Source organism: Protopterus annectens, chromosome 17.part0 (assembly GCF_019279795.1).
Source record: "Protopterus annectens isolate FY-2018-M chromosome 17.part0, PAN1.0, whole genome shotgun sequence".
Lineage (NCBI taxonomy): Eukaryota > Metazoa > Chordata > Ceratodontiformes > Protopteridae > Protopterus > Protopterus annectens.
This window is the reverse complement of record NC_056751.1, coordinates 799,396,321-799,409,538: the sequence shown is the minus strand read 5'-3', so window position 1 is coordinate 799,409,538 and position 13,218 is coordinate 799,396,321. Positions and strand designations below refer to the sequence as shown.

The 13,218-nt window shown below is 40.7% G+C and overlaps 1 protein-coding gene across 1 annotated transcript in view; it reads right to left on the bottom strand.

The window, feature by feature from the left end:
• Positions 1–13,218, bottom strand: part of LOC122791521 (extracellular calcium-sensing receptor-like) — a 186,653-nt gene that overhangs the window by 141,498 nt on the left and 31,937 nt on the right. The gene's annotated exons all lie outside the window — the stretch shown is intronic.

Sequence of the window (13,218 nt, the reverse complement as noted above, 5' to 3'; positions counted from 1 at the left end):
GATGATGGTATCACCCAAGTCCATATGCGACAGTCCATTTTCCCCTAGGCTCACAGCATGATGGTTTTTCCAGCCCGCATTGATTTGCCCCACTGGGTTGACAGGTTTCTTGATTTCTCATCAAACATTCTGAATTTTCCCCTGAGGTAAAACTGCTGTGTGTCGTATGGCCGGAACCAGGTACCCCAAATAACAACTGCCGGACCAATTCTCAGGTAACCACTTATATGCTTTTCTACCACATACAAAGTAGCAATCTTCTACTTTGATAGTAACTTTACTATGTCCTGGCTCTGGATGGAACATTTTTTTGTCAACTATAATCAGTTGTTTATAGAGGTCAGCATTATGTTTTACTTCATCAGTTGTCCTATACATCAGTTCAAAAAATGAATCATAGCTTGTGTTGCAATAGGAACCTGTGTTGTCAGTTTTATTGTAGCATCTATAGGGAACATTCGCATTGCAATTGCTCCAACCCACCTGAACTGCATCATTTTTGTCGAACAGACAAGTGCAATGCTACTTTGTCTTGTGATGTGACATCTGATGTATCATAGACTAAGTTTTCCCAGGTCTTGTTGGCTCCTAGGGGGACTGAAGTTAACAATAACCCCCCCCCCATATGCTGTTGGCAAAGCTGTGCAAATCCAGCAATTCGAAACATTAAAGGTCTCAGCATACACATATTTGATTGTCTGGTAAGTGTTGAAGTTTGGGTGCCACTCTACGTGCAACTCTCCACGTTTATTCAGTTCAGTTTGTGTGGCTGGGAAAAGGAATAGCCACAACAAAAAGATTATTGTCACTAGCACAGTCAACAGGATGATTATGCAATACTTCTGAGGAAACTGTTGTTCTGCATTCCTGTTTTCTCCGACTCTTCCGAATAGGTACATCTGGATCTTATGGGATCCTGTCATCTTTATTTCAGACATGCGTTCTTACTCTCTGCCCTAATAGGACCTTCAGCACCGATGGTTTCGTCACTGGAGTTGAGACGGATCAGTCCTATTGATTTGATCCCCCTTTGTAGCCAGACTTTGTGCTGAGGGCCCCGATGGAGAGGTAAGATTTTTGTCCAGTTCAAAGTTCTTAACTAGTTTGCAGTGCGTCAGGTGAATCCACAAGGCTCACTCTGCTATCTTGACTGCAGTGGATGTCGAAAGAAGCACCTGGTATGGACCTTCCCACCTTGGTGGTGACCAATTTTTCTTCTTTATATTCTTCACCCACACCCACTCCCCGAGGATCACTGCCACTTCCTATGTTTCGGTTTGTTCTTTATCTGAAACAGAATTTGACTGCAACAGATGTTTAGAATTCATGACTTTTCTCATATATTCAGCTAGTGTATAATCAGCTTCCTGGTCTGCGGACATGAGAAGTTTCCACTGGGGTGTATAATAAGCCCTTCCAAATAGTTTCTCAAAAGGAGTCAATCCTTTTGCAGTAGGAAGAGTTCTCATGCTCAACAGTGCCAGGGACAAACAATACAACCAATTCTTCCCTGTCTCAGCTATTAACTTTCTTAATTTATTCTTTAATATACCATTATGCCTCTCAACTAGCCCTGCAGATTGTGGATGGTATGCTCAATGATTTTTTAATGAAATACCAAAATGCTTACTTAACTGCTGTATGGTTTGGTTTACAAAGTGTGTACCATTGTCACTGTAGATCCTTTCTGGAATGCTGAATCTAGGGATGATTTCTTTGACAAGTACTTTTGCCACCATGGCTGCATCTGCATTTTGGTTGGAAAGGCTTCCACCCATCTGGAAAACATATCTACAATGACAAGACAATACTTCTTATTTTCACATTTGTTCAATTCTATGAAATCCATGCAGATAGTATGAAATGGATATGGTGGTGTAGGGAAACTCCCTTGCTTGGACTTTAACGCCCCTTGTGCATGATGTCTGTTGCAAATTTGACACATCAAACAGAATTTTTTAGAGTAGTTTGTAAATCCGTACGTTGTGAACACCTGGTTAACCAGCTGTACCATCCCCTCTGTTGAGACATGGCACTGCCCATGGCTCAACAAAGCTGCATATCTAAACAAATTAGATGGTAGTATTGGTTTCCCTTCTTTAGAGATGTACAGCCCCTTTTCGAGAATTGCTCCTCGTTTTACTCATCTTTGTTTTTCAGCTTGTGTAGTGAGTGTCTGCATTGTTTTTAACATTTCTAAGTCTAAAATCTCAGAAGGTTGTAGTTCCTCATTTGAAAGAAATACTTCTGTAGCTGCTTGTTTTGCAGCTGTATCAGCTTTCGCATTAACTTTTGAAATCCTACCTTGTTGCTTGGTGTGAGCTGTGCATTTGCAAATGGCTACTTTCTGAGGTAACTGAATAGATTCTAAAAGATCTAAAATAAACTGTGCATGATTTATAGGTTTGCCAGTAGATGTTATCATTCCTTGGTTTTTCCACTGTTGCACAAAAACATGTACAGTAGAAAAAGCATACTGGCTGTCAGTAAAAGTGTTTACACATTTACCCTTTGCTAAGGTACATGCTCGTGTCAAGGCAATCAATTCTGCTGCCTGTGCAGATAAGTTGTGTGGTAAAGGTTTTGCTTCTATAATCTCAGTGTCAGAAACTACTGCATATCCTACTAGGTTCTGTCCTGCAGGACCCCTTTTGCACGAACCATCCACGTAGTATGTCACCTCGGCATCATCCAAGGGGACATCCATGAGATCTTTTCTAGGTAGTGTCTTTTGCTCAATTACCTGCAGGCAGCAGTGTGGTGTGCAATCTGCAGGGGTTGGGAGCAAGGTAGAAGGGTTCAAAATCATGCATCGTTCAATTGTCATGTGAGGTTGGCTCAACAATATAGTCATACAGGAAAGATGCCTAGGAGGGGAAAGATATGCCACCTTCTCTTGCAGTAAAATAATTGCGACTGCATGAGGCACTCTCAAAGTGAGAGGGTGGAATAAAACTACTGAGGCCGAATCCTGTACTGCCATTGCAGCTGCAACTACTGCTTGTACGCAGTGGGGTGAGGACCATGTCACTGGGTCTAGTTGTGATGAATAGTAAGCAATGGGGCGTAGCTTATCCCCATGCTGTTGTGTTAACACTGATGTCATATAACCTTGCTTACAATCTACAGTTTGGAAAAAACATGTATGGTAGTTTGGTAATCCTAGAACTAATGAGGACGCTATTAACTGTTTCAGTTTGCAGAAAGCAGATTCTGCCTCTGGTGTCCATTGTAACAAATCCTGTGCTGCCATAGGTCAGTCAGAGGTGCAGATTCCAAAGCATAGTTTGAAATCCAGCTCCGGCAGAAATTAGTTGTACCCAGGAAGGACATAATTTCCTTCTTGGTAGTGGGTTTTGGAGCTTGCAATATTGTTACTTTTCTGTCCTCATCTAATGTTTTACCTCCCTTGGATATTACATATCCCAGGTATTTGACTTGTTTTTTCCAAAGCTGCAGTTTATTTTTATTTACCTTATGTCCTTCAGTGGCTAAGAATCATAATAGTGCTATGGTATCTTCTCTACAATCTTGCTGGGTGGGGGCAGCCAGCAAGATGTCATCAACATAAAGTAAAATCTGACTGCCTCTTGGTGGGGTGAATCCCGCCAAGTTGCTTGCCATTTCTTGTGAGAATATTGTTGGACTTTCACAATACCCCTGTGGTAGTCATGTATATGTATATCTTTTCCCCTGAAATGTGAATGCAAACCAATACTGGCTGTCAGGGTATATCGGTATTGAAAAGAACGCATTGCTGATGTCTACCACAGAAAAATACTTCTGTTGATATTTTAAATCATTCAACAGGGTGTGTGGGTCTGGCACCGTAGGTGCCCTTGGTATTACTGCATCATTTATAGCTTGTAAATCTTGGACCATACGCCATTCACCATTTGCTTTCTTAACTGGAAATAAGGGTGTATTACATGGTGAATCGTGAGATTCTACCAGTATTCTCCCTTTAAGTAAGGCTGCTATAATAGGCTTTATTCCTGCCTCTGGATCTTTTCTTAAAGGATACTGTCTTTTCTGTGGTCTAAATGCTGACTTTCCCATGATAGTTACTGGTCCCGCTGTACGAATAAGTCCTACATCTGACTTTCCTGTTGACCAGAGAGTCTCTGGTATATTCTGTAAGGCATTCTCTTCCTCCTTTAATAGGAGTGCTAATCAGCTGTCCTTGCTAGACTGAAAGTGCACGGCTGGGTGGGTCTGAGTTATCCAATTCAATTTCTGTATTTGTATTCCCTATTCTGACAGTTCTAATTCTGACTGTTTCTCCCATCTCGTGACTTTTTCTCCTAGGTCTGCCCATTCTATATTTTTGTTCTTGGTTAAGCTAACATGTGGTAATCAATTAGATTTATAAAGTGTGAAGAACTCCTGGGGCAATGAACAGCTGGCTACACTGTTCCCTTCTGTGTCCCAGTATAGGTTACGCAATATCAATCTGTTTGCATGATTTTTAAACAATTCTTGCTCATATTCCTTGTCAGGTCCTGGTCTGTTACAATAATACAGGGTACAATGAAACAGGTGTTGCTTATCAATGTCAAGGGAGGGGAACTTGCTAATGGCTACATTCATTAATTCTTCGGTCACAGTCCCTGGGCCAGTCGTAACCAAGTCCTGGCTGTACCAATAAAACATTTCACCCTCCGATTGCACTGTAAAGGTATTAATTTGTCGCTGTGCTTCCATACCCTGCATGGTTGGAACTACTGCTATACCAAATAGTTGCATGAGGTCTCTGCCCAAGAGGTTTACTGGGCATTTTGCAGAAACAACAATTTTGCTTTTCTGAGTCAATCCTGAAACTGGATCAGTTATTGCAATATTACGGGAGAAGGGCTCCCGATACAGCTGTCCATTAGCTGCTTTTACCAGTATGTAATCAGGTGACTCTGTGTTTTCTGGCAGTTTGGAGGGATGTATCAGGGTTCGTGATGCCCCTGAGTCATACAAGAATTTGACTTCCCTCCCTTCTACCAAGAGTGTGACTTCTGGTTTTGTGTCTGCTAAATAGAGCTCCAAGCTCAATAAAACTAGGTCTAATATTTAATTTTCTTCACTGTCACTAACGTCTTGCACTTCTTCTATCTCTTCTGTCACATCCTCTACTCCCTCTATCACATTCTCATTTGTCCTTTCTTCGCTATCCCCTTCTAGTGATTCCTGACTACCATATAGTCAGTCCTCACCCTCCTTGTCTTCCGTGGTTGCCTTCTTGTTTTTCCTGCAATCTTTTGCCAAGTGTCCCTTTTTACCGCATTTAAAACATTCACCCCTTTTCTTTCCCCCTTCAAAGTCCTCTGATCGTTAAACAGATTGTTTGTTTCCCTGTGCATTTTTCTTGCCCTTTTTCCCAGACTGTAATGCATAAACTTCAGCTCTGTCTTCAGCAGTGAAGACTTGCACTTTCTTTTTCTTTTTGCTAGTAAAATGCCTTTCGGCATGCCTAGCATATTGAAGTAATGACTGTAACCTGCTCGTACGATGGTCTACCATGTGTTTTGTAATAAAACTGCTTATAGGTGCAGTACTGCCCTTTAAAAACGCATTCTTTAACTGCTGTTCATATGGGGAATCTTGTGTTTGATCTTCAGGAACCTGCATTCCACAGTGGTTATTAAAACATTCTAATAGTCTGGCATAATACCGGTCAATAGTTTCACCTTCTTGTTGGATGCATTGATTAATGCAAGTCCAGTCTGCCCTAGGCTTCCATTTTTCAGATATGCGGTCTGTAAGACATTTTACTCTGTTGTCTAATTCTGCGCTGCTATGTGGGAGGGGTCTTTGTGCAGCGTCATGGGGATTCCAGTTGCCACTAATCATGTGCCAATCTGGCCCCACAATTTGTCTAACTACTTTTTCTACCTCTTCTCCATTTAGGTTATAACTCAGCCTCATTCCTTGTAAATCTTCTGAGAATTTTCTAAAACTAACTTTTGGATGGGGAATTCCCTCAGTGGCTTTCCGGATATCTTCCGGAGTCCAAGGTCTATACACAAAAATATTTGGGTCCTGATTGTCCTGACCTGCCTGAGGGTTGGGTACTTCTATAAGTGGACATATTTCTTCTTCACTCATAGATCATGAATTCTTAACCATTTGATATAATTCAATGCCTTCATTTGAGTCACCTGCCCTTGTTCGAGACCTGATCTCGATGGGATCTCTAATATACAGTTTTATTTTCATAATGCCTCTTTCTTCAGTGAACACAGGATATCATGGGGGTGGACTAACCTGTTCACTTGCTTCATATTCTGGTAAGGGAGGCGGAGGTGCTGATGCTATTACTAAGTTATTGTCCTCCTTGTCTAAAAACATTGTTTTTGAATTTTTGTTCTTTTGTTCCCTACGGTTTACTTTCTCAATCCACCTGTGTGCCTGAGGAATTCCTAATTTACGTTGCTTTTTTACCCAACCTTTGGAATTGGTTTTGAGCTGTTTGACAAGTTTGATAAGCAAGGATTTTTCTAATTTTCCATCAAATTCATATTTATTAACCCATTTTGAATAATATTTAATATTGTCGGCGAGCTGCGACTGCATGTATTTTGCATCTTCTGTTAACGGCGGATTTTGGGGTCTTTTTGTGCAATTATTACCCATTTTGTTCTACCTTTTTGATCGTTACATAACCTCTCTTATTTTTAACGTGTTACCACGGATTTTGTTATAGCCTCTTCAGAATGACTGCCTACTTATTCTGTTTCTCCTGATCTATGACAAGACAGTAATCTTTTCTGTCCCTGACTTGTAAGCAAAAATACAGTCTTGGCAAAAACAATACAAATCTGGACCCTGATCTAAAACAGAAAACAGAGAAAGTAGATTCACCTTACCTGAGCCTACGTGATTGATCACCTGATTCGCGGAGACCCATCCTTCAGTCACAGATCAGAAAGTGGTTGGCCTCTTTTGTATGACAATTCAGTTGGAGGGCTTTTCAGATAAGAACCGATTTGGTTTCTTCCCCGTATGGTTTCAACCACCTGGCTCATCTGATCCGAGGTGAAGACAGGGTTCCGGTCCGAATGACCAATCTGTCAAAGGAAAAAACTTCAAAGACCAATTCACGTAAGGTTCAAGTATGGCACCCTTTATTAACTTGCAGCAAGGAGACAAAGCATGCAGGCAGAATTATTTGTCTGGACATTAATAATTAGTATGGCATTTTTATACTGTTCTTTCCATGTTACATAGAAATGTTAGTTCTATTGCTGACGTAGTTAGACACAGCTTTCTGTATTGTTCTACAGAAAATGTTACTAGACTAATTGCTGACTAGTTGAGAATAACTGCTGATTTACAAAACATTTGAGAAAAACAACCTGGCCTTGGGGCTTATTTTAGCCCACCACAAACTTTCAATTTTTCATTTGTGCAGTTCTAATATATATGTTACATTTTGCCTAGATTCAAGGTACATTTCTAGCTTAGGTACAAGTAATGTTGACTACGGTTTATACTTTCAAGCAGCCTTTGTGCTCCTTATCAAAGCTTCTAACAGCTGTGTACTTTCTCATGGCATAAGCAGAAAATCAATATCTCTTTGTTAAGTCTCATGACACTAGTAGAAATGAAATACTTCTTGTTATTTGCTGACATTAGCAGAAATCAAATGCTTCTTGTTAAGTTTCTAATAGCTGTGCAGATTCATGCAGTGTGAAAAGAATAAATGTATTAACCCTTTTAAAACTTGAATGCACTAAGCATTAAGCATGCATATTGCTAATACATATTTTTCTAACACACATGATCCTCCATCTGCTATGTCCACACACTACCTGCAGATCCAATCCCATCAGCTAAGTCAGCATACTACCTGCAGATATGATTTCATCAGCTAAGTTCACACACTACCTGCAGATCTGATCTCCATGGCAGCTAAGTCCTCTGTATTGGCCTGGCAGCCCAATCACCCTCCATAACAGCCCACGCAGGCTGTTCTTGGTTTCCCTGTGAGACATGAGTAGGTTGGAGCCTCCAGCCTGCAGGCGATGCAGTCCAGTATTCTTCCAGTCTGTGTGGTCATCACCGCACAGACTTCTGGGCTGGCAGGGCGGAGTTCCCTTTCTTCCCCTCTGGACTGCCTCACAGAGCAGTCTGGAGTTCAGGAACTAAGCATGCATGCGTGTGTGGAGTTCTGGACTGCCTAACACAGCAGTCAGGAACTAAGCATGCATGTGTGGAGTTCTGGGACTCGTGCATTTTTTTTTTTATTTTCTAGAGTGGGGGGACTTGCAATTATTTTATTCTTTTTACAGGTGGGGGGCTGCAGTCCTGCAGTCCTATAGCAGGAGCTGCCCCTGCTCAGCACTGAACCCTGGGGGACACCATTGGTGACTGGTCTCTTCCCCTATTTTGATTTCCTGCTTCCTGTGAGCAAGCATACATGTATACATTCTTTGATTCACCTTCCTGATTGTATTAACCTGAATGTATTAAATTATATTCCTTGTATAATACAGCACTACTTGTTAGAATGTGTTTTAAATTTGTAGTTTGGAACAGTCTTCTAGTGAGCAATGAAAGAAAATGTATAAACCAATAATGACAAAACTACCCATTTCAGAAAATTTCAACCATAAAAGGCCACTCAAACTTCTGTCATTACAATCCACCAGTATCAGTAAATATGCAAAATGTCTGCAGAAGTAAGTCATCTAAATAATTCCACATAAAAGGGATCTGTAACTAATGAAGAGGTTGCTGCTAGCAAACAACTTTATATTTCACTGTTTCATCTACAAATAAAGTATCTATAAATAAAGTCAATATGCAGATGACTCGACTATAATATGTTCCAATGCCTCTCTTGCAAATCTACTAACTACCACCCAACATAGCTTCACCAAAGTCGAAACTGACACTGGACCAACCATCTCCTGATCTTAAATCCAAACAAAACCAAGTTACTTCTCTTCTACCCAACCAATAGATCTCCGACTGAAAACTTCACTAGAAAATCCAATAATGGGACCATCATCTCCCCAGACACCTATACAAAGCTATTAGGAGTAAACATTGACAATAAACTCAGATTTGATATACATATCAACCAAGCCATTAAGTCAGTCAACAAGAAACTTGGGACCCTATATAGAATTAAAGCCTTCCTTACCCGAATGCCAGGGCAGCCACAGCCCATTCACACCTTCTCTCTACCCTACTATATGCCTCTCCTGTCCTCACTCACCTTAACAAATCTGATCTGGCCAAGCTCTCATCTTGCTATAATCACATTGCCAGGTTCGTTACAGGCCTACCCTACAGAACACACCACTGTACTAACCTGAAAAAGCTTGGATGGATAGAATTCCCACACCTTCTTTACCAGTCCCAACTCATAGAGGCCTTCAAAATCCTTAAACAACCTGAGAATACCCCAGCACTAAAAAATGTAATGACTCCCTACTCCAATCTAAGCTGTCTTCGTTCAGCAAACAGACTCCTTGTCCAAACAACTAAATCTCTCAACCTAGGTGGTGACGCGCTATTTGCCAACACCACTGGTAAAATATGGAACTCTCTCCCAAATAACATCACGCTTGCAACTTCTCTAAGTCAATTCAAAAATAGTCTAAAACTCCACTTCAAGTCACACTGGCTATGTCCTTGCTCAAACCCAGACTAGCTCTGTGCCATTAACTAAAACATAAACAACTAGCTAAGATGATAAGTACTTTGTATACTGTGATAAAGAAATATGTATCCTGTCTAACTCTGTCATTATACTGCCTACCGTCCTTGCTAATATGTTATTAATGTTACATTTGTAGTAATCTCAGAAATAGTAATGGCAGTCTTGTACTTGTATGTAAATAGCCTATGTTTTTGTTAAGTTCTTTCAGCTCATTTACTGTACCTAATTATCAATGTAACTCTGTTGGAGCTTTTCTCCCCGGGCCTCCGCTGAAAAAGGACATGTATCCAGTCGGACCATCCCGGTTAAGAAATGTAAAATAAAATAAATAAAAATAAATCTGTTGCCCTTGAAGAATAAATTGCCTATGCTACATTAAAAAAATGATAAGCTAGTAATTCTGCAATGGGGAATGGATGGCAAACTGATAATGGGTTCAGAGTTACTAAGTAATTCCTCCAAAGGAGGACATTCATAGGACTGCAGCATCCACCCCCTTTAAAGTACAACACAGGACAGTATCAGTGATCCATCTGCATACTGTGGGAGTAGAACCCACGGCCTTCTGCATCAAAGGCAAATATACTACCTGTTGTGCTACTAACAATGGCAACCAAGTTAGCATAAGCAGCACTAAACTTCTCTTTCCCTGAAACTCTCAGCTCCTTGTAAAACCCACTTGACAATCAATGAAATCTCTCAACTTTACAGCACAAGAAATCTGGAAAAAGCCAAAATTTATTTGGGGGGGGCAAAAGCTCAAAACCAGGGATACATTTTAAATATTGCTTGTATAATCTTAGAAAGTTGCTAAAATAAAGTGTTTTGTGTTACCATGTGTTTCCTGAAGGATAGGAAGACTGACAAAGAGCTATCATTATTTAGTGATTTGCCAGAAAGACACAAATTTTAAGTGGAACAGACCAAACGTATGAGCCAAATATCCTGTGAAAATCTGGACAGTGGAGAGCTATGGACTCAACTCCCTAAATCACAAGTGGTGGTATGGGTAGAGAATTCAGGCTCTTGTTTGAGCCTGAGGAACACTAACCACCAGGTATATCTAATGGGAATTTTACATACAGGCATGCACACACGCATGCAGATGCACTCACACACACATGCACGCACGCATGCACTCACACACACACGTGGGAGCAGCATAAGTCCTGCTAATAAAAGAACAAAACTCTCCTTACCAGCATGGCTCTGGCAGCACCAACAGAACAGTGGCAGCATAACTCCTGTAACACAGAGCAATAAGAGAACAAGGACAGCTAGTTTAGTTAGTTTAACTTCCCCACGTGAATCCACATTAGAGTGAAAACTCCACTTCATTCATTTTTCTTCACAGGTCTTGTAGCTGTAAAAGTTGGGGGGGGGTTCCCACTACCCCTGGCTCTATGGTTCCAGCACCCATGCCCTGAGCACAGTGACATAGTGAATCTGCTGGCTGACAAATTTAGCTCAACCTCCCCCATTCCCTCTACCACCCCTTGTGAAATCCCTACCAGCATAACCCCCACCCCACTATCAGCAGGGAGCAGGTCATAGCAGTACTCACTAAGGCTAAAAACACAGCCTCAGTGGGAACTTATTGAGACTATTTGAGTCTACTACAGCATTAAAACAGGCTACATACCAAATGAATGAAAGATGGCAACAGTTATCCCCCTTCACAAGGCTGGATCAACCAACCCCTGAATCTACAGACTCATTAGTCAAACTAGTCTAATATGCAGAGTTATGGAATGAATTCTCATGGAAATGATTGACAAAGACATTGGCAAACTACAGACACTTCACCCATCCCAGTCTGGTTTTGTCAAAGAAAGGTCATACCTACTTAACCTGGTAGACTTCTTTGAGAAGGTAACCAAGGCAACGGATGAATGGAAATTAGTGCACACCACCTACGTAGCCTGGCTAAGGCATTCAATACAATATCTCACTCAGGTATTTTTGACAGACTCACTGAACTATGCATAAATCCCTACATATCTCACTAGACTGCCAGCTGGTTTATGGATAGGACCCAAAAAGTTATGACTGGTGAGAAAAGCTCCACCAAGAGACAGGTCACCAGCAGAGCACTGCAGGACTCCATGCTGCACCCACTCCTGTTTGGCATCTACTTCTCAGAGCTCAAGATTAATGTCACAGGCCTCTGGTTCAACAAGTGCACAGATTACTGCAAATTGGGAGCTCTCATAAATTCCCCCATGACACTAATATCCTGCAAGAGGGCCTAACACACACAAATGACTAGTGCCAAAGCCAAGATTAAAACCCAATGCAAAAAAGTGCATTATAATGCCTTTTGGGAAAATGTCCACCCAGGCAAATTACTCCACTGATAAGACACCCTAAAAGTTGACCTGGTAGCTATAGATCTTGGAACATATGTAGAGAGTAATTTGGCCTTTGACCAACACATAGCCAAGGTTATAATTCTGTGTCATGAAACATATATGTAACGGTATGCATTCAGGTCCAAGGAAGTTACATGAAAATTATATAAATGAAGTGTGGAGCCCAGTTAAGAAAATTATGTTATTAAAATCCTTAATGCTTTCTAATCTCAACTTGGACTTTTTTTTTTACAATAGACCAACTCACAACATTCTGATTGGGTGATTTCTCTTACTGATTGTGACATAAGCAATGGGTAGGAATTCCTTGTAAAATATTAATTGTATCCCAGAATACTCTAACACTGGTCAGATAAAATAGTTATTTGGTGCTCACTGAGCTATTGTATCAGGTTACTGTCTGGATACTCTGTGATATGTATTGGTTTCTAGGACAAGGAATGAAGTTAACCAGGGATATTCTAAGTACAAGTCTTGATTTTAAACAAAGAAATATCACATTAGGTGGGGGGTTAACTATGTTTTGCCTCATTGTCACTCAAGTGCCTTACGCATCCTGAATTAACTATCTCAACCAAAATGTTACTTGCCTTCCCACATCTAGCTGATTTTAGGCAAGTTTTCTTTCTCATCATAGAACAGCATAACTGCCATAGCTTGAATGATTATCCAGGCCAGCATATGTAACATGTCCTATATGTAAATAACATGTATATTACCAACTGTCTTTCAAACATGTGTACTTACATTTCTGGGACATGGTTTTCTCCAACCATTTTATTTTAAAGGTTCAGTTATGACAGCACCAAAGGTGTTACAAGGCAACTGACCCACAAATCCAATTCCACCTTGTTAGTACTCATCTGTAGGAGCAATAGGCCAGTTATGCCAGGGTGAATTTATGAATACCTGTGCAGCTGTCCAGCTCATTTTTAAACACCGACAGTATGTCACACTGCTTAACTTGGAGAAGTTTGATCCAGAGAAGTGGTAGAAACTGCATGACAAATCTATCTCTTCACCTTGTCTGATTTATTTATCTGTTTGTTGGTATAGATTTGGATCTCTAGCTCTAGTGGTAGCAGGACTAAACTGATTTATGGAGGTATAGGAGTTCTTGGACTACTGGATTCCTTTATACCCCTATAAGCAAATCAAAGATTGCCTCTATGGGGTCTGTATGAA